The sequence below is a fragment of the Eschrichtius robustus genome, chromosome 1 (assembly GCF_028021215.1).
Source record: "Eschrichtius robustus isolate mEscRob2 chromosome 1, mEscRob2.pri, whole genome shotgun sequence".
Lineage (NCBI taxonomy): Eukaryota > Metazoa > Chordata > Mammalia > Artiodactyla > Eschrichtiidae > Eschrichtius > Eschrichtius robustus.
This window is the reverse complement of record NC_090824.1, coordinates 185,213,354-185,239,814: the sequence shown is the minus strand read 5'-3', so window position 1 is coordinate 185,239,814 and position 26,461 is coordinate 185,213,354. Positions and strand designations below refer to the sequence as shown.

Sequence of the window (26,461 nt, the reverse complement as noted above, 5' to 3'; positions counted from 1 at the left end):
CTGCACACAGCACCACCAAGGGGGTGGGCAGACCACCTAAGCCATTCCTCCAGCCCGACCCCATACCCTCATGCCATTTAAGGGACCCCCCCCCACTCAGGGAGTGAGCAAGGGAACCTGGCACTTGTTTTCGCTCGCTTGTGCTGTATCATGAGTCCCAATAAAGCCTTGCCTGAATTTCTTGTCTGACCTCTTATCAATTTCTATTGATTAAAGAGTTCAAGAACCTGGGTCAGTAACACTCTGAATGTCTAAGGTTGGTCTGCTAGCAGTACAATATTCTAATATATGAACAATCCTGGTATAACATGACATGACATGACAAGATATGACATGACATGTAGCATAACCCTAATGACACAAAAAAATGATACCAACAGTAAAACAGAATATAAGTCAGTCGAGCACAAGGACAAAGCTTAGACTGTATATGTTGCTCTTTGCTATTCTGGGCATAGCCCTTACAGGGAATTAGAGGTTAACACATCATGGTGATGGATATATAGCAAAGAAAGAGAAAAAACATATATAGAGAGGATTAACCAAGATGGCGGAGTAGAAGGACGTGCTCTCACTCCCTCTTGCGAGAGCACCAGAATCACAACTGGCTGCTGGACAATCATTGACAGGAAGACCCTGGACTTCACCAAGGAGGATACCCCACGTCCAAGGACAGAGGAGAAGCCACAGTGAGACGGTAGGAGGGGCGCAATCAGAGTAAAATCAAATCCCATAACTGCTGGGTGGGTGGCTCACAGACTGGCGAACACTTATACCACGGAAGCCCACCCACTGGAGTGAAGGTTCTGAGCCCCACGTCAGGCTTCCCAACCTGGGGGTCCGGCTACGGGAGGAGGAATTCCTAGAGAATCAGACTTTGAAGCCTAGTGGGAATTGATTGCAGGACTTTGACAGGACTGGGGGAAACAGAGACCCCACTCTTGGAGGGCACACACAAAGTAATGTGTGCATCGGGACCCAGGGGAAGGAGCAGTGACCCCAGGGGAGACTGAACCAGACCTACCTGCTGGTGTTGGGGGGTCTCCTGCAGAGGCGAGTGGTGGCTCTGTTTCACCGTGGGGATAAGGACACTGGCAGCAGAGGTTCTGGGAAGTTCTCCTTGGCGTGAGCCCTCCCAGAGTCTGCCAATAACCCCACCAAAGAGCACGGGTAGGCTCCAGTGTTGGGTTGCCTCAGGCAAAACAACCAACAGGGAGGGAACCCAGCCCCACCCATCAACAGTCAAGTGGATTAAGGTTTTACTGAGCTCTGACCGCCACAGCAACAGGGAGGGAACCCAGCCCCACCCATCAACCGCCAAGTGGATTAAGGTTTTACTGAGCTCTGACTGCCACAGCAACAGTCAGCTCTACCCACCACCAGAGCCTCCCATCAAGCCTCTTAGATAGCCTCAACCACCAGAGGGCAGACAACAGAAGCAAGAAAAACTACAATCCTGCAGCCTGTGGAACAAAAACCACAGTTACAGAAAGATAGAGAAGATGAAAAGGCAGAGGGCTATGTACCAGATGAAGGAACAAGAAAAAACCCCAGAAAAACAACTAAATGAAGTGGAGATAGGCAACCTTCCAGAAAAAGAATTCAGAATAATGATAGTGAAGATGATCCAGGACCTCGGAATAAGAATGGAGGCAAAGATTGAGAAGATGCAAGAAATGATTAACAAAGACCTAGAAGAATTAAAGAACAAACAAACAGAGATGACCAATACAATAACTGAAATGAAAACTACACTAGAAGGAATCAATAGCAGAATAACTGAGGCAGAAGAACGGATAAGTGACCTGGAAGACAGAATGGTGGAATTCACTGCTGCGGAACAGACTAAAGAAAAAAGAATGAAAAGAAATGAAGACAGCCTAAGAGACCTCTGGGACAACATTAAACGCAACAACATTCACATGATAGGGGTCCCAGAAGGAGAAGAGAGAAAGGACCAGAGAAAATATTTGAAGAGATTATAGTCGAAAACTTCCCTAACATGGGAAAGGAAATAGCCACCCAAGTCCAGGAAGCGCAGAGAGTCCCATACAGAATAAACCCAAGGAGAAACACGCCGAGACACACAGTAATCAAAGTGGCAAAAATTAAAGACAAAGAAAAATTATTGAAAGCAGCAAGGGAAAAACGACAAATAACATACAAGGGAACTCCCATAAGGTTAACAGCTGATTTCTCAGCAGAAACTCTGCAAGCCAGAAGGGAGTGGCATGATATACTTAAAGTGATGAAAGGGAAGAACCTACAACCAAGATTACTCTACCCGGCAAGGATCTCATTTAGATTTGATGGAGAAATCAAAAGCTTTACAGACAAGCAAAAGCTACGAGAATTCAGCACCACCAAACCAGCTCTACAACAAATGCTAAAGGAACTTCTCTAAGTGGGAAACACAAGAGAAGAAAAGGACCTACAAAAACAAACCCAAAACAATTAAGAAAATGGTCATAGGAACATACATATCGATAATTACCTTAAACGTGAATGGATTAAATGCCCCAACCAAAAGACATAGACTGGCTGAATGGATACAAAAACAAGACCCATATATATGCTGTCTACAAGAGACCCACTTTAGACCTAGGGACACATACAGACTGAAAGTGAGGGGATGGAAAAAGATATTCCATGCAAATGGAAATCAAAAGAAAGCTGGAGTAGCTATACTCATATCAGATAAAATAGACTTTAAAATAAAGAATGTTACAAGAGACAAGGAAGGACACTACATAATGATCCAGGGATCAATCCAAGAAGAAGATATAACAATTATAAATATATATGCATCCAACATAGGAGCACCTCAATACATAAGGCAACTGCTAACAGCCATAAAAGAGGAAATCGACAGTAACACAATAATAGTGGGGGACTTTAACACTTCACTTACACCAATGGACAGATCATCCAAAATGAAAATAAATAAGGAAACAGAAGCTTTAAATGACACAATAGACCAGACAGATTTAATTGATATATATAGGACATTCCATCCAAAAACAGCAGATTACACGTTCTTCTCAAGTGCGCACGGAACATTCTCCAGGATAGATCACATCTTGGGTCACAAATCAAGCCTCAGTAAATTTAAGAAAATTGAAATCATATCAAGCATCTTTTCAGACCACAACGCTATGAGATTAGAAATGAATTACAGGGAAAAAAACGTAAAAAAGACAAACACATGGAGGCTAAACAATACGTTACTAAATAACCAAGAGATCACTGAAGAAATCAAAGAGGAAATAAAAAAATACCTAGAGACAAATGACAATGAAAACACGACGACCCAAAACCTATGGGATGCAGCAAAAGCGGTTCTAAGAGGGAAGTTTATAGCTATACAAGCCTACCTAAAGAAACAAGAAAAATCTCAAGTAAACAATCTAACCTTACACCTAAAGAAACTAGAGAAAGAAGAACAAACAAAACCCAAAGTTAGCAGAAGGAAAGAAATCATAAAGATCAGAGCAGAAATAAATGAAATAGAAACAAAGAAAACAATAGCAAAGATCAATAAAACTAAAAGTTGGTTCTTTGAGAAGATAAACAAAATTGATAAGCCATTAGCCAGACTCATCAAGAAAAAGAGGGAGAGGACTCAAATCAATAAAATCAGAAATGAAAAAGGAGAAGTTACAACAGACACCGCAGAAATACAAAGCATCCTAAGAGACTACTACAAGCAACTTTATGCCAATAAAATGGACAACCTGGAAGAAACGGACAAATTCTTAGAGAGGTATAACCTTCCAAGACTGAATCAGGAAGAAATAGAAAATATGAACAGACCAATCACAAGTAATGAAATTGAAACTGTGATTAAAAATCTTCCAACAAACAAAAGTCCAGGACCAGATGGCTTCACAGGTGAATTTTATCAAACATTTAGAGAAGAGCTAACACCCATCCTTCTCAAACTCTTCCAAAAAATTGCAGAGGAAGGAACACTCCCAAACTCATTCTATGAGGCCACCATCACCCTGATACCAAAACCAGACAAAGACACTACAAAAAAAGAAAATTACAGACCAATATCACTGATGAATATAGATGCAAAAATCCTCAACAAAATACTAGCAAACAGAATCCAACAGCCCATTAAAAGGATCATACACCACGATCAAGTGGGATTTATCCCAGGGATGCAAGGATTCTTCAATATACGCAAATCAATCAATGTGATACACCATATTAACAAATTGAAGAATAAAAACCATATGATCATCTCAATAGATGCAGAAAAAGCTTTTGACAAAATTCAACACCCATTTATGATAAAAACTCTCCAGAAAGTGGGCATAGAGGGAAACTACCTCAACATAATAAAGGCCATATATGACAAGCCCACAGCAAACATCATTCTCAATGGTGAAAAACTGAAAGCATTTCCTCTAAGATCAGGAACGAGACAAGGATGTCCACTCTCACCACTATTATTCAACATAGTTCTGGAAGTCCTAGCCACGGCAATCAGAGAAGAAAAAGAAATAAAAGGAATACAAATTGGAAAAGAAGAAGTAAAACTGTCACTGTTTGCAGATGACATGATACTATACATAGAGAATCCTAAAACTGCCACCAGAAAACTGCTAGAGCTAATTAATGAATATGGTAAAGTTGCAGGATACAAAATTAATGCACAGAAATCTCTTGCATTCTTATACACTAATGATGAAAAATCTGAAAGAGAAATTATGGAAACACTCCCATTTACCATTGCAACAAAAAGAATAAAATACTTAGGAATAAACCTACCTAGGGAGACAAAAGACCTGTATGCAGAAAACTATAAGACACTGATGAAAGAAATTAAAGATGATACCAACAGATGGAGAGATATACCATGTTCTTGGATTGGAAGAATGAACATTGTGAAAATGAGTATACTACCCAAAGCAATCTACAGATTCAATGCAATCCCTATCAAATTACCAATGGCATTTTTTACGGAGCTAGGACAAATCATCTTAAAATTTGTATGGAGACACAAAAGACCCCGAAGAGCCAAAGCAGTCTTGAGGCAAAAAAATGGAGCTGGAGGAATCAGACTCCCTGACTTCAGACTCTACTACAAAGCTACAGTAATCAAGACAATATGGTACTGGCACAAAAACAGAAACATAGATCAATGGAACAAGATAGAAAGCCCAGTGATTAACCCACGCACCTATGGTCAACTAATCTATGACAAAGGAGGCAAAGATATACAATGGAGAAAAGACAGTCTCTTCAATAAGTGGTGCTGGGAAAACTGGACAGCTACATGTAAAAGAATGAAATTAGAATACTCCCTAACACCATACACAAAAATAAACTCAAAATGGATTAGAGACCTAAATATAAGACTGGACACTATAGAACTCTTAGAGGAAAACATAGGAAGAACACTCTTTGACATAAATCACAGCAAGATCTTTTTTGATCCACCTCCTAGAGTAATGGAAATAAAAACAAAAATAAACAAATGGGACCTAGTGAAACTTAAAAGCTTTTGCACAGCAAAGGAAAACTTAAGATGAAAAGACAACCCTCAGAATGGGAGAAAATATTTGCAAATGAATCAACGGACAAAGGATTAATCTCCAAAATATATAAACAGCTCATTCAGCTCAATATCAAAGAAACAAACACCCCAATCCAAAAATGGGCAGAAGACCTAAATAGACATTTCTCCAAAGAAGACATACAGACGGCACGAAGCACATGAAAAGATGCTCAACATCACTAATTATTAGAGAAATGCAAATCAAAACTACAATGAGGTATCACCTCACTCCTGTTAGAATGGGCATCATCAGAAAATCTACAAACAACAAATGCTGGAGAGGGTGTGGAGAAAATGGAACCCTCTTGCACTGTTGGTGGGAATGTAAATTGATACAGCCACTATGGAGAACAATATGGAGGTTCCTTAAAAAACTTAAGAATAGAATTACCATATGACCCAGCAATCCCACTACTGGGCATATACCCAGAGAAAACCGTAATTCAAAAAGACACATGCACCCCAATGTTCATTGCAGCACTATTTACAATAGCCAGGTCATGGAAGCAACCTAAATGCCCATCAACAGACGAATGGATAAAGAAGTTGTGGTACATATATACAATGGAATATTACTCAGCCATAAAAAGGAACGAAATTGGGTCATTTTAGAGGCATGGATGGATCTAGAGACAGTCATACAGAGTGAAGTAAGTCAGAAAGAGAAAAACAAATATCGTATATTAATGCATGTATGTGGAACCTAGAAAAATGGTACAGATGAGCCAGTTTGCAGGGCAGAAGTTGAGACACAGATGTAGAGAATGGACATATGGACACCAAGGGGGGAAAACTGCGGTGAGGTGGGGATGGTGGTGTGCTGAATTGGGCGATTGGGATTGACATGTATACACTGATGTGTATAAAATTGATGCCTAATAAGAACCTGCAGTATAAAAAAACAAACAACTAATACTAAACTTTTATTGGGTTATTTGTATGGAAATATGTTAATATAAATGTTTCAGACATTACATGAAATTTCTAAAAATCTTATATTTGTATGGAAATATGTATGGAAATATGTTAATATAAATGTTTCAGACATTACATGAAATTTCTAAAAATCTTATATTTGTATTTGTATAAAAAAAAAAAAAACATATATAGAATTATGTTTATGCTTAGGCCCCCAAAATTAATATTTCAGGGTCCAGTATTGTGTTTTCATGATGAATTCACAAGTAAACTTTGTCACTGAAGCTTATAATCAAAACAGTGGAATAGAAGAGAATATTTAATGGAACGGCATCTAGAAAAGCAAGCAAAATGTTCCAATTGATTTATAGCACACAACTGTGATATACATAATCTACGGATTTTTTAAAAAAATGTACACTAAAGAAAAAAAGAGAAATGCTTGAAGAGGGGATCCAAAAGAGTTTCACATTCATAGATCCATGCTTTAGGGGAACTAATGTTAATAAATGTGGCTGACACTTCGTTCTGTTACGGGAGATACAGATCAATCAAGCGGCTCTTCTGTAGAATAACAGAGAGAAAGTAGAACTCTGTATCAGTTACTCTAAAACTAACTTTGCAAAACAACTAACAGTGCATAGAAAGAGCTTTCAAAATCCTCCCCAAAACAACAAACACATTTTTACACCCAGAGACACACGTAGCTTCTTCATTGAAGAGGATGGGAAAGTCACACCTAATTAATGGAATTTCATATGTTTTTAATGACTAAGGAAGAGAAGCTTTTTCAACGTTAGTCTTTGACTGTCAGTGATGTCTTAGTGATTTGGAACCAAAGGAATTATTAGTTAAATTAAAGATTAAAGTAGAGGGCATCTAACACTTAGCAATATAACAGGCATAGATAAAAGTCTGTTTTAATTAACAAACTTAATTCACTTTGCTAATTTTTCCTATTAGTTGGTTTCAGCAACTCATACACTATGCCAATCCCCAAAAGGGTTTTCAACAAAGAAGATTGTGTGATCACTTTAACCAGTAAAATACAAACCATTTCTTTACTCTGACAACTGGCTTTCTAATACATGAGATTTAAATAATATACTCATTGTCATTTTATGTGGTAGGAAAAAAAAAATGAGGGTTAAGTCTTTAGAAAACCAACCACGGATCAACCTAATGATGGGTTATTGTAATATATCATTCTAATATATTTGCTCTCATTCAACTCTGGATATAACATACCAAATCATATTCCCATAATTATCAAAAGTATTAATCCAAATGTGCAATGGAGATTTATTTATCTATTGATTCATCCAGCCAGCGCCTTTCATCATTCATTCAGCAAATATTTGATGCTCACACAGTTGCCATATACTACATTAGACACCAGGAATAAGAAGGTGAAAAGAGAGGAAGCCTACCCTGTGATGGTAATCATTTAATAGAGGTGAGTCATAAAAGTGAATTACCATAAAATTACTATAGAAACATAAAACAGAGCAACTTTTAAAGAAGTGGTTATATATCCATTCCCCCAACTGTTGTTCTGCACACATTGTTGATTTAGAAAGAATTGGTATCAGAATTTTAACTAAATACTTTAAGAAAGAGAAAAATCTCTCAATTCCAATCATGGCTTTGCTACTGCCCAAGGATACATTTATTGCGTTCATGTGGTTGTTACATTCAAGAACCCAAGGCAGTAAACATTTGAAAAGTGAGTAAACACACTAATAACTGTAAAAAATAGACATTAATACAATAATGGTTAAATTATAGAAATTGAAAAAATACTTTCTTCTTACAATTCAACATTTTACACAGCTTTGAATTTATTTCCCAAAAGTATTATGCATATCGATGATTTACCTTATGTATTGCGTATTTGTTTTGGCAGTATGCTTGTCTTCCTGCTTTATGCCAGTCTCATTCCCTTTGGGTTATGTAAAGAAAGGCAATAAGAAATGCTAAAAAGATAGAGCCACTTCAAGTTATAGGTATGTATTAATGGAGTATAGCCACTTGGAATTTGTTTCATATGTTTGAGGTAAAGATATAAATTTTCCCCAAATTATGAACCAATATTTCCAAAACCAATTGATCAAAACTCTTTCCTCCACTGACACCTTTAACATATTTTGAACCTGTTTCTACAGTTTCTAGATGAATTTCTGATTTCTATTCCTCCATCAATGTCATACTTATTAAGCCACTAGATTTTCTTCTTCTGGGAAGATTTGAGTGGACTTCCTTTTCTATATTCCTCCTGCTATGAACAACTAAAACCCCTGGAGATCATACATAATTATGTATAAACAGAAGAAGACTCTGAAAAGTGGAGAGAAGGCAGATTAGCTAGGGACCTTGGGACTCAAGGGAGCACAAGGTGGTGAGTTTCCTAGCTTTTCCTTTTGCATCATATATTCCAAAATTGACACAAAAATCTGACAACCTGGAAATGAAACATGAGCAGACTACTTTCTTTAGCCAAGGGACCAGGAAAGGGGAAGTCCAGCGAGAATGAAAATATTTAGATAATAATAGCTCTACAACAGCCAAATACCATAGAAAAATTACTATCTGACCCCCACTCCCAATAGCAAAGGCTGACCAGAGAGCCTAGACTTTCACCTATATCATGCCCCAAGGGCCCCAAGACCTCTCCTCCTAAGATTTTTTTAAATGAAGGAAAACTAAAAGTATACATCACCTGTAGACCTACCCTAAATGAATGGCTAAAGGAACATTTTAAACAGAAAGAAAATGATAAAAAAAAGAAATCTTGGAACACCAGGAAGGAAGAAAAAATAGCAAAAATATTAGTAAATACAATAAAATTTCCTTATCCTCTTTAATTTCTAAGTTATGTTTGATTGGTTAAGGAAAAAATTAAAACACTGTCTAATATGATTCTAAATGTATATAAAGGAAATAATTAAGGCATAAATATTATAAATGGGTGAGAATAAAGACATGTAAAGGGAGTTAAGCTTTCTACACTTGAGTTGGTTACATCTTAATGTTATAATTTAATAGGTCACATTTTTTTTTTTCACACACACACACACACTGTATTTTATTTTTACAAGAGATAAATAGACTGACACCAAGCATTGTACATGGATGACCACAACAAAAGCAACAATGATTGCAATTACCAAACATGAAACACACTCATACTATGTCATAATATTGACATTCAGTCCAGTAATCGTCCACTGTAACAGCTCCTTTACTTTGCAGTGAAAATTGATTTGTATATTCTTTGCCTCTGAATAGGTCACATTTTTATCCTCAATATTTTTTTTATTCTTTTGGTTTTCTCATACACTCACTCTCCCAAATGAATCTTAGAATAATTTAATGCGTAACCTAAATATTTAAATATTGAATTATTTTACCCTGAGATACCATTTATGTTTCAACTTGTTTAGGTCTCTTTTTATGCTACTAACTAAAATTTTATAGTCTTTAATATAAATAACTTAACACTTACTATAAGTTTATCTCTAGATATATTACAGTGTGTGTTATAATGGTGATACTTCTCCATTACGGTTTTCGGACTACTGATAATACAAAGAAACAATCATATTGTCAGGATGGTGAGCTAACAATGGCTGGTGGCTCCATCACCCACTATCAATCCTGAAAAACTACAGAATCTACTGGGATGGATGGATTTGGGGAACAGTAAAAGGAAAAGAAAGGGGGGGGGAAGGAAGGAAGGAAGGATGGAAGGGAGGGAGGGAGGGAAGGAGGGAAGGAGGGAGGAAGGAAGAAAAGAAGGAAGAAAGAAAGAAAGAGACAAAAACTGAGAAACACCTGGGAAGGCTATACGTTGTCTTGAACACTGGTGTCGAATAGTGGGGGTGGTGATGGTGGTGGTTTGCAGCAGTCTGGGGAAGGAGGTGGCTGGAAATAGCAATAAGAGTGTAGGTTGTAGTCGAGAGCTCCTGTATGGTCATGTTTTCCTTCCTCCTTGCTTGGAACAATGATTGCCAGACTCTTCAGAAAACAGTAATTCAACTTCAGGCTGTAATATCTGTGAGGTATCAAAGCAGTTAAAAACCCTGCTCAAATGAAGAGGTGATAAGTCCACTCTTCCTACCCAATTCCCCTTCAAATTCTTAGGGATGTGAATTACAATCTACAGAGTTTGCCACCTACACTTCTGCTTCCAATATTTAAAGGTTCAAATGATGATAGGAGAAGAGATGCTGCCCAGTGGCAACTAATGGAAGTGATCAATAGTTGTTTTGTGGTCCTTAGGTCTCTCTGCTGTAAGGCTCACCCTTCATTCACATTTCCTTAAATTCACCTGGATGGACACAGGCAAAGGGCTGGTATTCTGCTTTTTCCTAAATCACCAGAGAGCACCTCACATTACTATAGATGCAAGAGTTCACAGGCCAAAGTAACTAGACTCTAAGAGGCCAAATATCTACTAAAGGATGACAATAAACTGAACAACGTATAACATCTAAAGCAGAATTTTAAAAACAGATGGAATCAGAGTTTTAACAGGCTTTGTGCAAGGTTTCCTTTGCTGGGCAAAAGCTTTTAAGTTTACTTAGTTCCCATTTGTTTATTTTTGTTTTTATTTTCATTATTCTAGGAGACGGATCCAAAAAAATATTGCTGTGATTTATGTCAAAGAGTGTTCTGCCTAGTTTTCCTCTAGTTTTATAGTATTCGGTCTTGCATTTAGGTCTTTAATCTATTTTCAGTTTATTTTTGTATATGGTGCTAGAGAATGTTCTAACTTCTTGGATAATGATGCCTTTTAAGATACAACAAAACACCAAGGACATGATCTATGAAAAAAATAATTGTTAAACTGGAGTTCATTAAAATTAGAAACTTCTAGCCTGTGAAAGGCAAAATCAAAAGAATTAGAGACAAGCCACAAACTGGGGGAAAATATTTGCAAAAAATACTTCTCAGAAAGACTGTTATCCAAAATACACAAAAACGCTTAAAACTCAACAATAAAACAAACAACCTGATTTAAAAATAGGGCGAAGACCTTAACAGATACCCCCCCAAGGATGATATACAAATAGCAAATACACATATAAAAGGATGCCCCACATTATATGTCATTAGAGAAAAGCAAATTAAAACAGTAATGATATACTACTGCACATATGAGAAAGGCCAAAATCCAGATCATTGACAACACCAAATGCTGGTAAGGAAGTAGAGCAACAGGAATTCTCAAATTGCTAGTGGAAATGCCAAATGCCAAATAGCAGAGCTACTTTGGAAGACATTTTGGCAGCTTCTTACAAAACTAGTCATACTCTTATCATATGATCCAGCAATCTCACTCTTGGGTATTTATCCAAAGATTGCAAACTTATTCCCATACAAAAACTTGCACATGGATGTTTATAGCAACTTTATTCATAAATTATGCCAAAACTCAGAAGAAACCAAGATGTCCTTCAGTAGGTGAATGGATAAATAAACTGTGGTGCATTCATACAATGGAATGTTTTTTTTTTTCAGCGCTAAAACGAAATGAGCCATCAAGCCATGGAGGAAACATAAATGCATATTACTAAGTGAAAAATGCCAATCTGGAAAAGCTAGGAAAGGCAAAATCATGGAGACAATAAAAGGATCAGTGGTCACCAGGAGGAGGGGGAGAAGAGATGAAGAGACATAGCACATAGGATTTTTAGGACAGTGAAAATACTCTGCATGGTATTACATATACCACTATATACTTTTGTCCATACCCATAGAATGTACAACACCAAGAGTGAACCCTAAAGTAATGGACTTTGGGTGACGATGATGTATCCAAGTAGGTTTAATATACTTAGTAAAAAAATGTACCATTTTGGTGAGTGATGTTGATCATGAGGGAGGCAGGGAGTAGATGGGAAATCTCATTTGTTGTAAACCTAAAATTGTTCTTTAAAAAATAGTTTGTTTTTTTTTTTTAAAAAGAAACTACCAGAAATCTTAAGGAAGTTTAAGAAGTAGTTGGAATGGGTAATTTGAGAACATAAAGGATTGAGGGATATTAAAAAAATAATTGATTTCAGAAAAAAACTGAACTAGGATTGAAACTTCTAGAAGCCAAATATGAGATATGAAAGATGAAATGGAATTATTATCTCAAAATACAGTATGTGTCATACTGATGTGCCTCCAGGCTCTGAAGTCAGACAGTCAGGTTTAAACCTGAGCTCTGCCCCTACTAGCAGTTATTTAATCTATAAAATGGAGAGTAAATGTGTTTATCTCACAGCATTGCTGTGAGGATTAAAATAAGTAATGTTAACAGAGAACCTACATTAGTTGTTGATATTATATTGTAATAATATTTATTATTAACAAATGCAAAAATGCTAAATGCAAAAATAAAAAGAATTAAACATTATGAGTGAAAAAATAAGAGACGTGAGTAGATTTAGAAAGTCCACATTTGAATGCAAGAGTTCCAGGAAAAAAGAGAGAATAGATTTTGGAGGAGCAATAATCAGAAAGAACAATAAAAGAAAATTTCTGAGATAGGAACAACTCAAGATTTTAAGATCAAGGCACTTCCTGGTGAAATCTCTAACCTCAGAGTTTAAAAGAAAATGTCTCAAACTTCCAGAAATAGGAAGTAGTTTACTTACAAAAAATGAGAATTATATTGGTAACCAGGGTCCTCTCAACTAAAATATTAAATATAGAAAACAGTGGAGCAAAATTTTCAGGCTTCTGAGGAAAACAAAGCAGAAGCAAAAGAAAACAAAGGATAAACAAAAATGGTGATCCTAGAACCTACACCTAAGCCAACAGATCTGTGTTAACTACAAAGTAAAAGCATAAAAATTGTGTTCTTGCCCTTTTGAGGTGCTTGTCATTTATTCTTGCTGTGGAAATGTCTAGAACAAATCACACTGCCTTTGCCAATATTCATAGCACCTCTAATGTTAGAAGGATCATTATATTCACTCTAATATACTCCTCTAGAATACCACTGCCATGAAAATTGTCATGACATTCTGGAAAAGCCAGAACTATAGAGATAGTAAACATATCAGTGGCTGCCAGTGATTCAGGGTGTGGGAAGGGAATTGAATAGGTAAAGCATAGGGGATTTTTTAAGGCCATGAAACTTTTCTGTAGAGCATTATAATGGTAAGTGTAAGACACTGAGCATTTGTCAAAACCCACAGAATTTTACGGTAAGAAAGTAACCTTAATGTATGCAATTAAAAAAACATCTTTAGGAGGTTGCAATATCCCAGGAAGGAAGGCAAAATGTGACCAAACTATATAAATGTATTACAAATGTATGAAACAAGGTCATTGAGGTTAAGACTCATGTCTATTGCAACAGAAGAATGATATTAAGGAAAAATAGAAGATCTGAATAAAGTATGGACTTCAGTCACTAATAATGTATTATATTGGTTCATTAATTGTAACAAACGTGTCAACCTAATGTAAGATATTAATAATAGGGGGAACTTGGGTGTGGGGTATACAGGAACTCTCTGTGCAATCTTTGAAACAATTACACGAATCTAAAACTATTCTAAAATAAAACATTTAAATAACTGTCATTTAAAAATATATAAATGTATATATTTATATGAAAATATACAGTGTACTTCCCATGAGTAACTAAAAATTATCAAGTCAAATTTGAGAAAGTCAGAAAAAGTAAGAACTATAAGAACTATTTGATCTCCACTCATTTTTAAGATAATAGAGCACAGCTTCCAAATATTCCACTTAAACAAAACTTTCTTTTTGTGTTTGGCATGTTCGTGAGTTATTTTTGCTATTAATTTTTTTTGAAATTTCATCAACTTTTTAAAAATTTAAAATGCTTTTAAATAAACATAATGCTCACAAAAGATTAAGCACATAAATGATACATTAAAAAGATGCAATGTCATACAGGAATCATTCTGAACCAAACAACAACAACAAAGTCATTTAATACATGTTTGGTCCTAATCACTGGTATAGAAACCAGATTTTGTCTTCTGCCTCTAGATAAGACTAAAATATTGATTAATGATGCCACATGGTATTAAAACCCTTCATTGCCATAATAAAATATTTTTTAAATATCTTTTAAGAAATGGAAAGGAGTGGCTAGAATTTAGTATAATATCTGTATCTAGCAGATAAATATTTACAATTCTTTAAATCATCTAAATATTAAGTATTTGAAAAAGTAAATACTAGAAATTTATAGTCTTTAAACCTCCAAACATTTTCAAATGTTTAAAGTTTATATATAGTTTAATCCTATTTTGAATTTTCAAAACTAGAATGAAATCAAGTACAGGCTATTTTAAATGTACATCAAATCTCTTCCACAGAAATATCTTGCAAACAGCTATTTTTCTGGGAGTAAAATCTGTGGTCAGTGGCTCTTGCGTTTACAGGAGGTTTTCTGCCCTGACAGAATGATTTTGAAGTTTTGACTAATATGCTCACTGAATAGACATGTGTGGTTTTAGACGTACATTTGTTGAAAACATTTTAAACAGTATGTCCTCATGTTTTCCTAGAATAATGTTCCTTTAAATTTAAAACATTTATTTCTTGATAATTTTCTTTAAAATTTTAGGCAACCGATATGGGGATCTTAGACAATGTAGGCAGTTTAATGCAAAGCATAGAGATCAGTAAAGCTGCAGTTGTATAATTTCTTACAATCACTTTTTTTTTTTTTTTTTTTACCATTCCAATCTTTCTGTTTTCCAGGGTTTCCAACTACAGAATCATAACCTCATTTAAACTGTACAAGATAGAAAGTTTAGTTTCTCTTTCATTCATACACATACACAAATTTGATATGTATATTTCCCAGTATGAGTGATTATCTTTTTCCCTTCAAATGTCACCTTGGAGAAGCCTTCCCAGGACCTTCAGGGTGGGTTCCATTCTCACTCATATGGCATCACCCTGCTTTAATGTTTATTGCACTTTCACCTCTCATTTTCCAATATCATCTCGTGTTTTAATTATTTCAATAATTCTTCATTGTCTGTCTTCACCACTACAATTTAAAGTCCATGAGGACAAGAACCTTCTCCATCTTATTAACCTCTGCATCTCCCATGCCTAAAACAAGTTTGGCATTGTGTAGGCACTAAAAAAGCATTTGTTTAATCAATGAATACATACTTAATTCAAACTGGTGAATTAAGATGTTGCATGGAATTGTTAGTCCTGGCTGAAAATTGGCTTCTTTATAAAAATTCTACTGGATTTCACATTCTTGCTCTGATATAGGTAAAAACTAGTTTTAATGGGTTTAAATTGCATAGCTTGTCATAACAAACATTTAAAAATTCACTAACAGATATGTTCTCTAAACAGTGAGTTACTATATTCATAGAGATATTTCCTCAGACATACTGTAATTGTTTTAAATCTTAGTTGATACAAAAAGGAGTAAGAATTATTTATAATAAGAAATAGGCTGTGGAGCTGATTGTTCTGACAAAGTTACATTCAGAATGATTCCTGCAAGGTCTTTACTCACTTTAAAGAAAGGGCTCGCTAACCCAATTAAGCTTCCCAATCTATGATATTCAAGGTGATTTCCTACTTAGTGGTTGATGGCTTGTTTCTACTGTCTTTCACACTACCTTTGGTTCCTGAAGGAGAAAAACATTCATATGGTTGAACATAGAAGAACAACGGGAAAAAATTTTAAATGAGGAGTATTTAGGAAGCATCTGACAGGAAGAATAAGGAGAGGTGGCAGCAAGGTCTGGAGCAGAATGTCAGTCATGAATGATTGTATGGCACGCTGCCATTCATGAGGGTTGATAACCGCCCGATGCAAACAGAACAGCATTTTATGACAAAATTATTGGACATAACTCAGCTCACTGTCTTCCTCCAGGGGTGGGGAATAATGAGAGAGAAAATAAAACACATATATGTGTGTGAAACAGCAAATGTGTACAAAGCAATGACAAACCTCAAGGTAAGATCCTTGTGCAAAGTTTTCTTCCAAAAGGGACACTGGTATACAGTGTTTATACAATGTGAATAATGGTCTTTCAGTAGAGTATTTAAAAAATAAAATTCTCAATTTAAAATAGTAAATAGTAGGCACAAAAATTATAGGTATAAAGGTATTACTACCCAGAAAAGTATATATTATGTGTGTATAAAGAATGAGAATGTTCTGACTTGCATAAATCATTGGATTCACCAAAACAGGAATGCTGTTCGGTATTTAACAGAGTCAAATATATCCACACTTTTACTCTGAAAATATATTAACGAAATAAAAAGTGAATTGAAAAAAGGATTACAAACCTAAAATCTGAGCATAAAGATGAAAAGATAATACTAGTATGAAAATTAAATCAATAACAAAAGAATAAGTCTAGTCATCAATTCACACAGGATAGGAATTAAGTTGGATAAACAAAGGTTTATTCATTACAGATTAGAACCCCAACATGATAAAATGAACTTATCATTTTTCTACTTACTTAACCCGTATACTGAGTATCAAGTCTAGGTCAGACACCCTTCTACTTGCTGATAAAATGTTATAATGATAGAAACACAACCTAATATTCAGCTTGTTTTACATAATCTCAAAGTAGACATGTTTAACTTGCTCACTACATTTTAATATTCCCTATTGCAAGTAATGAAAGAAATGAATAGCTATGATTCACATGAATGTTGAATTTTAATTTAAATCAGTTATTATTAGGTTCTTCTATAGGCCATTAATTGACATGGGTGTCAAGAAGAAAAATAAGAAGCTGTTATGATTTAAGGGACTCACAAATAAATGGAAACAAAACCACCATGCAACTATTTAACTTGAGTGTGAGCAAATCCTATTATATTACAGAAAAATACTATAGTACTTTGGTGGGGTTGCAGTAAAATGAAGGACCTGTGCGAAATTAGGAAGGTGTAATAAAGAGCATAGCATTTGAAATGGGCTTTGAAACTGAACAGAATATCAACAAGTACATAAAGTATATGAGGACATTCCAAGTAAAGAAAATCACATGACTGCAGACAGTGGGGTATGGAAGTATTGGAATATTTGGGGAACCCTGAATAGTCTGATATGATTAGAATATCAAAAGTATGTTAAAGACTGAGGATGTAAGACTCAGACATAGAGACCAAGACCATACAATGGAAAGTGTCTTTAATTCCATTGTGAGGGTTTAAGAGCTCAATCCTGTAGCCAATGGAAAGCCACCTACAATTTTTTTTTTTAAAGTTCTCCTAACTAGGGATCAAACCTGGGGCCCAGCAGTGAGAATGCCAAATCCCAACCACTGGACCACCAGGGAATTCCCTACAATTTTTAAATAAGGGGGAGTAACCTGACCAGATCTGCTTTAGAAAGATCTGCTCTTTAGTAGAAAGAGCTGAAGACCCTGGGCAGGATGGATTCATGGCAATTAATCCTGGAGCTATGGAGGAAAGAAATGGATGCAATATACAAGTAGACTTGGATAGGGCAGGTGTCATCAAGAAGGTATGAAATGTGGGGAGCAAAGGCTGAGGGGGTCTAAGAGTAAATATTACTATGGAATGAATGGGAGACTTACGGGGCTGCATTGAAGACCTAGTTGAAATTGGAAATCAAATTCCTAATGGAACTGATCAATATAATACACGGCTTTGCCAGTAGTCCAAAAGCAAAACTAGAAATCAGATAAAGATTGTGGAAAATGTGGATGTAAAATGTGTAAAGCAGAGCTGAGAAAACTTAGGGCTACAGCATTTGTCAGAAGAAGGCACATGCTTAGAAATCAGCCTCTACATACAGAGTGACTCTGTTTGAATCTTAGCTATGTCACTTACTAGTGTGTGACTTTGGGCAAGTCACTCAATTTATTCCAGCCTCTGTTTCCTTAGCTGTGAAATGGAGATGACAGCAAAACTCATTCACAACCCTTTATTTCAAACCTCTGTGACAAAAAATGAGATTTTTTTAATTCAGAATTTTTCAAAATTTAGGCAGATATTATGGTTCACATACTATATTTTAGGTGTATGTCCAGCAAGTTTTTACTATCAATTCCCTAATAAAATATATGAATACTTTGGAAGTAAAATATATGACTATTTACGTTCAATGGGATAAATAAAGACTACCAATAGCCTCATGTCAGTTTGTATCAGGTTTTCATGTTGAGTGAGTTAAAACATTTTTTAAAAAATTTCAGAGCTTTTTATATTTTGAATTTATGGGTAGGGTAGTGTATGAACCGGTAGCACCTAATTCATAGGGTTGTGATGATTAAAAGAGTATGTAAAGTATATGTAAAGGATTTTGAAGATCACCTACCACATGGGAAATGATAGCTCTTATGATGGGGATGATGGCTGTGACCATGACAAAGAGGAGGCAGAGATTAAGAGAATAAGGAGGATTGGGGGTCACCATGAGATAGAAGATAATGATTAGTAATTTGAGAAATAAAGTAACAAAAGGTAGTATTCAGAGATTAGTATTTCAGAGTTAAAGAATTCAGAATTAGAGCAATTTCAAGTAAAGAAATGTTTTCTGAGGTGTTGCAGGAAGCAGGTAAACATATTGCTTGTGCTTTATAAAGAAGGAATACCTTTGATGAAATTAACAAAAAATGTAGCATGCAGTGAAAAGTAGGTAAAACTTTTAGAGACTATCCATCCACTCACCTCCTAATCACCAGCACTTCGTCTCCCAAAGTCTCTCTCCCTACCTGAAGAAGACATGAAGGTAGTAATGGAAAGTGATATTAGGTCAAACTGTTGTTTATTCTGTCCACAAGGTGGGGACATTGACCTAGAACAGTTGACACTGGTCGGAGCTTCTCGACAGGTGGTGAGAAAGAGGTCAAGTCTTTCTAGCTCCTGATGTTTCTAGTTCAGGAAGTTATGGTATGTGTTTGATATTTGGCCATCTTGCACATGTATGTGTATGGTTCTATGTAGTATACATATGTATCTTTTTGGGATGAACTCATTCATGGGAAATTCCATGTCTTATTTCTCTGTGTTCCTCTATCAAAGATGCCTAGTACAACTTGTCTTATATAGAAGATGCTCAATAAATCATAAAATAACTGATCCTCTTTGGCTTTCATGCGTATGTACTGTATATAAATTATAATAATAACATAGGAGCTACAATTATACTGGGGTCTTAGATACAGTCTCTATGATGCTCATAACAATCCTGAAAAGTACCTATTATGAATCCATTTTATAAATAAGAAAACTGAGGCTCAGAGTACTTAGGACTCTTGAGACTGAGAACACATACCAAGAAATATAAGGATAGAGCAGAGGTTGGACTCAGACTTGTCTGAATCTAATGCTCATGCCACCACCTGCTACCTGGAACAGGAAAGCCACGCTAACAAGAGGTCTAATGCGGCATGGTTTAAGCCTCCGCTAAGCCAAATGGAATATTTCTCTTTAAAAAGGTAATAACAACACTCAGTCTATAATTTATTATCTGAACATTTTAGCTGCTGAAATGCCAGGGTAAGAACTAAAAAATGAAAGTTTGATTTGGTTTAGCCTTTCAATTTATTATGCATATAAAAAATATGAGAGACATGCTCATTAAGGTTTAATACAAAGAGCTGTGCATGTCCCTTGAAGCCTCAGGCAACAGTACCGAGACCCAAATGCCCATGAATGGCGGATTAATTACTCAGCAATAAATGGTAAGAAGTTTACTAAGGACAAGAATAAGAAATAATTATTGCATTTATTTATTCATGTCCTTGTTCCAGGGATGAAAGATGGGGACACTAGAGTATAACAAGATGAAAGTAAGTGATAAAAATGTGGTTAAGGGAAAACTCATGAGGTAAAAATTGGGCAAATCCTAGTACACTGACCTAGACGTTGGCCACAGATATTCCTCGTAGCCGCACCTGTTAGTAAACAGAAGCTGCAAACACACACACACACACACACGCGCGCACACACACACACGATCTAAAAGAGGAGGGTAATTAGAAAAGGGAGAACATATTTAAAAGGGTGAAAAAAACATAAAGTTCTATCCATAGATTTGAGATGCTAGAATTTCCTCTCATCTATTAAAGACTAGTATTCCAAAACTGCTTGTGGGCTTAGCAGTAACGAATGTCACAGCTTCCAAGAATGAGGTTTGGATGGCAGAACACTGCTGCTTTCTATAGGTATTTCCTATCCCTCAAGCCACAGGGTAAGTGATAAATGAATTAAAATGTCTCACTATTTTCAAACTTGACTTATCTATACTTACTTTATTCTGAGCACAATGGAGTATAATGGAAATAACCCCGATCTGTACTAATTAGGTATGTTTTTCAACCACTACGAGCCTCATTTTCCTCATCTGAAAAATGAAAACTATCATATTAACCTTGCAGTCTTTTGTAAGGATTGGAGATCAAGTGCTTGAAGCATCTAACACAATGTCTGACATAGAAGACATTCACATTTTACCAATATATGTTCATACATGAATATTTTATTAAGATCTCTAGCAAATTAAAAATATATTTTTAAAATATAAATCATAATTGTTTAAACAGTAACATCTCTCACCCTATTTATTTCCAGTGAGATGTTTTGGGAGTGAGATGAAGAAAAATAAAAATAAGAAAAATGTATATACATATATACATCTTCATACTCAAGAATTAGATTAATGCTCTAGGATTTGGTGGGGAGGGGAGACTAATGAATGGGCTGGTAGCTTGTGGCTCAAAGGAGACTCTAAGGACAAACAATTTCTCTGCAATCATCCCACTCCACAATGCCCAGGACCACAGAGGTCTCCACGTAAAATCCATCTGTCCTCTCAAGAAGTAGAGCCAAATACCCACTGAAGGTCTTTTCCCTCTTATTTCCCTCTCCAGTTCTAAGCAACTCAGGACAATGTACAGAGCTCTTCCTATACAATAGACAGAAAAGGCACAGAATCATTCATTTTTTGATTCACCCTTGCAGTTCACGACAACCCACCAACAACAATCACACCCTTTTTCTGATTCCACACTTGTCAACCTCTAGTTAAAAAAAAAAAAAAAAATATATATATATATATATATATAAACACATGTAGATACGTATGTATACACATACATGTACATACACATAACACCATACTGAGTATATATAGACACACATGTATATCTACCATAACTTATTCAATGCTACTATTTCTTGAGAGTCACTAGAAGCCATTCTTTCTTTCCACAGGGGTGAGGCACTAACAATAAAGGGAAGAAGGAAGAAATCATGAATAACAGGTAAAGTCAAAACTGAGGTAAAAATCAAAATAAACAGCCAAACCTCCACTATTAGGCTAAGAATAAGGAAAAGACTGATTTTTTCTTGACATCTTGACTGGGGTATAATTGCTTTACATTGCTGTGTTAGTTGCTGCTGTATAACAAAGTGAATCACCTATACATATACATATATCCCCATATCCCCTCTCTCTTGAGTCTCCCTCCCACCCTCCCTACCCCACCCCTCTAGGTGGTCACAAAGCACTGAGCTGATCTCCCTGTGCTATGCGGCTGCTTCCCACTAGCTATCTGTTTTACATTTGGTAGTGTATGTATGTCAAAGCCATTCTCTTACTTCGTCCCAGCTTATCCTTCCCCCTCCCCGTGTTCTCAAGTCCATTTTCTACATCTGCGTCTTATTCCTGTCCTGCCCCTAGGTTCTTCAGAACCCTTTTTTCCCCCTAGATTCCATATATATGTGTTAGCATATGGTATTTGTTTTTCTCTTTCTGACTTACTTCACTCTGTAGGACAGACTCTAGGTCCATCCACCTCACTACAAATAACTCAAGTTTCGTTTCTTTTTATGGCTGAGTAATATTCCATTGTATATATGTGCCACATCTTCTTTATCCATTCATCTGTCGATGGACACTTAGGTTGCTTCCATGTCCTGGCTATTGGAAATAGTGCTGCAATGAACATTGTGGTACATGACTCTTTTTGAATTATGGTTTTCTCAGGGTATATGCCCAGTAGTGGGATGGTTGAGTCATATGGTAGTTCTATTTTTAGTTTTTTAAGGAACCCCCATACTGTTCTCTGTACTCGCTGTATCAATTTACATTCCCACCAATAGTGCAAGAGGGTTCCCTTTTCCCCACACCCCCTCCAGCATTTATTGTTTGTAGATTTTTTGATGATGGCCATTCTGACTGGTGTGAGGTGATACCTCATTGTAGTTTTGATTTGCATTTCTCTAATGATTAGTGATGTTGAGCATCCTTTCATGTGTTTGTTGGCAATCTGTATATCTTCTTTGGAGAAATGTCTGTTTAGGACTTCTGCCCATATTTGGATTGGATTGTTTGTTTCTTTGATATTGAACTGCATGCGCTGCTTCTATATTTTGGAGATTAATGCTTTGTCAGTTGCTTCGTTTGCAGATATTTTCTCCCATTCTGACGGGTGTCTTTTCATCTGGTTTATGGTTTCCTTTGCTGTGCAAAAGCTTGTAAGGTTCATTAGGTCCCATTTGTTTATTTTTGTATTTATTTCCATTTCTCTAGGAGGTGGGTCAAAAAGGATCTTGCTGTGATTTATGTCATAGAGTGTTCTGCCTATGTTTTCCTCTAAGAGTTTTATAGTGTCTGGCCTTACATTTAGGTCTTTAATCCATTTTGAGTTTATTTTTCTGTATGGTATTAGGGAGGGCTCTAATTTCATTCTTTTACATGTAGCTGTCCAGTTTTCCCAGCACCACTTATTGAAGAGGCTGTCTTTTCTCCATTGTATACTCTTGCCTCCTTTATCAAGGAGGCAAGAGTATATTATTTTATTCTGTTTGCTAGCACTTTGTTCAGGATTTTTGCATCTATGTTCATCAGTGATACTGACCTGTAGTTTTCCTTTTCTGTGACATCTTAGTCTGGTCTTGGTATCAGGGTGATGGTGACCTTGTAGAATGAGTTTGGGAGTGTTCCTCCCTCTGCTATATTTTGGAAGAGTTTGAGAAAGATAGGTGTTAGCTCCTCTCTAAATGTTTGATAGAATTTGCATGTGAAGCCATCTGGTCCTGGGCTTTTGTTTGTTGGACGATTTTTAATCACAGCCTCAATTTCAGTGCTTGTGATTGGTCTGTTTATATTTTCTATTTCTTCCTCATTCAGTCTCAGAAGGTTGTGCTTTTCTAAGAATTTGTCCATTTCTTCCAGGTTGTCCATTTTATTGGCATAGAGTTGCTTGTAGTAATCTCTCATGATCCTTTGCATTTCTGCACTGTCAGCTGTTACTTCTTTTTCATTTCTAATTCTATTGATTTGAGTCTTCTCAAATCTTTTTGTCTTGATGAGTCTGGCTAATGGTTTATCAATTTTGTTTATCTTCTCAAAGAACCAGCTTTTAGTTTTATTGATCTTTGCTATCGTTTCTCTAATTTCTTTTTCATTTATTTCTGATCTGATCTTTATGATTTCTTTCCTTCTGCTAACTTTGGGTTTTTTTGTTCTTCTTTCTCTAATTGCTTTAGGTGTAAGGTTAGGCTGTCTACTTGAGATTTTTCTTGCTTCCTGAGGTAGGATTGTACTGCTATAAACTTCCCTCTTAGAACTGCTTTTGCCACATCCCATAGGTTTTGGGCCATCGTGTTTTCATTGTCATTTGTTTCTGGGTATTTTTTTATTTCCTCTTTGATTTCTTCAGTGATCTCTTGGTTATTTAGTAGCATATTGTTTAGCCTCCATTTGTTTGTATTTTTTATAGTGTTTTTCCTGTAATTGATATTTAGTGTCATAGCGTTGTGGTCAGAAAAAATATGTGATACGATTTCAGTTTGCTTAAGTTTACCAATGCTTGATTTGTGACTCAAGATATGACGTATCCTGGAGAATGTTCCATGAGCACTTGAGAAGAAAGTGTATTCTGTTGTTTGTGGATGGAATGTCCTATAGATATCAATTAAGACCATCATGTTTAATGTATCATTTAAAGCTTGTGTTTCCTTAGTTATTTTCATTTTGGATGATCTGTCCATTGGTGAAAGTCTGTGTTAAAGTCCCCTACTATTACTGTGTTATTGGCATTTTCCCCTTTTATGGCTGTTAGCATTTGCCGTATATATTGAGGTGCTCCTCTGTTGGGTGCATAAATATTTACAGTTGTTATATCTTCTTCTTGGATTGACCCCTTGATCATTATGTAGTGTTCTTCTTTGTCTCTTGTAATTGTCTTTATTTTAAAGTCTATTTTGTCTGATATGAGAATTGCTACTCCAGCTTTCTTTTGATTTCCCTTTGCATGGAATATCTTTTTCCATCCCTTCACTTTCAGTCTTTATGCGTCCCTAGGTCTGAAGTGGGTCTCTTATAGACAGCATATATACGGGTCTTGTTTTTGTATCCATTCATCCAGACTATGTCTTTTGGTTGGAGCATTTAATCCATTTACATTTAAGGTAATTAATGATATGTATGTTCTTATTACCATTTTCTTAATTGTTTCGTGTTTGTTTTTGTAGGTCTTTTCCTTCTCTTGTGTTTCCTGCCTAGAGAAGTTCCTTTAGCACTTGTTGTAAAGCTGGTTTGGTGGTGCTGAATTCTCTTAACTTCTGCTTGTCTGTAAAGCTTTTGATTTCTCCATCGAATCTGAATGAGATCCTTGCTGGGTAGATTAATCTTGGTTGTAGGTTTTTCCCTTTCATCACTTTAAATATGTCCTGCCACTCCCTTCTGGCTTGCAGAGTTTCTGCTGAAGGATCAGCTGTTAACCTTATGGGGATTCCCTTGTACGTTATGTGTTGCTTTTCCCTTGCTGCTTTTAATATTTTTTCTTTGGATTTAATTTTTGATAGTTTGATTAATGTGTCTTGGTGTGTTTCTCCTTGGATTTATCCTGTATGGGATTCTCTGTGCTTCCTGGACTTGATTGACTATTTCCTTTCCCATATTAGGGAAGTTTTCAACTATAATTTTTTCAAGTATTTTCTCAGTCCGTTTCTTTTTCTCTTCTTCTTCTGGGACCCCCATATTTCAAATGTTGCTGCATTTAATGTTGTCTCAGAGGTCTCTGAGACTGTCCTCAATTCTTTTCATTCTTTTTTCTTTATTCTGCTCTGCGGTAGTTATTTCCACTATTTTATCTTCTAGGCCACTTATCCGTTCTTGTGCCTCAGTTATTCTGCTATTGATTCCTTCTAGAGAAATTTTAATTTCATTTATTGTGTTGTTCATCATTGTTTGTTTGCTCTTTAGTTCTTCTAGGTCCTTTTTAAACGTTTCTTGTATTTTCTCCATTCTATTTCCAGGATTTTGGATCATCTTTGCTATCATTACTCTGAATTCTTTTTCAGGTAGACTGCCTATTTCCTCTTCATTTGTTTGGTCTGGTGGGTTTTTACCTTGCTCCTTCATCTGCTGCATATTTCTCTGTCTTCTCATTTTGCTTAACTCACTGTGTTTGGGGTCCCCTTTTTGCAGGCCACAGGTTCGTAGTTCCCGTTGTTTTTGGTGTATGCCCCCAGTGGGTAAAGTTGGTTCAGTGGGTTGTGTAGGCATCCTGGTGGAGCGGACTGGTGCTTGTGTTCTGGTGGATGAGGCTGGATCTTGTCTTTCTGGTGGGCAGGATTGCGTCTGGTGGTGTGTTTTGGCGTGTCTATGAACTTAATATGATTTTAGGCAGCCTCTCTGCTAATGGGTGGGGTTGTGTTCCTGCCTTGCTAGTCGTTTGGCATGGGGTGTCAGCACTGGAGCTTGCTGGTCATTGAGTGGAGCTGGGTCTTAGCACTGAGACAGAGATCTCTGGGAGTGCTCTAGTCAATTGATAGTATGTGGGGCTAGGAGGTCTCTGGTGGACCAGTGTCCTGAACTTGGCTCTCCCACCTCAGAGGCTCAGGCCTGACACCCGGCTAGAGCACCAAGGCCCTGTCAGCCACACAGCTCACAGCTCAGAAGAAAGAAAGAAAAATAAAATGAAATAAAGTTATTAAAATAAAAAATTT

At 36.3% G+C, this 26,461-nt stretch overlaps 1 protein-coding gene across 1 annotated transcript in view; it reads right to left on the bottom strand.

Annotated features, from left to right (window-relative positions):
- The window catches only part of MALRD1 (MAM and LDL receptor class A domain containing 1), a 620,077-nt gene that overhangs the window by 210,241 nt on the left and 383,375 nt on the right, over nt 1–26,461 (bottom strand). The gene's annotated exons all lie outside the window — the stretch shown is intronic.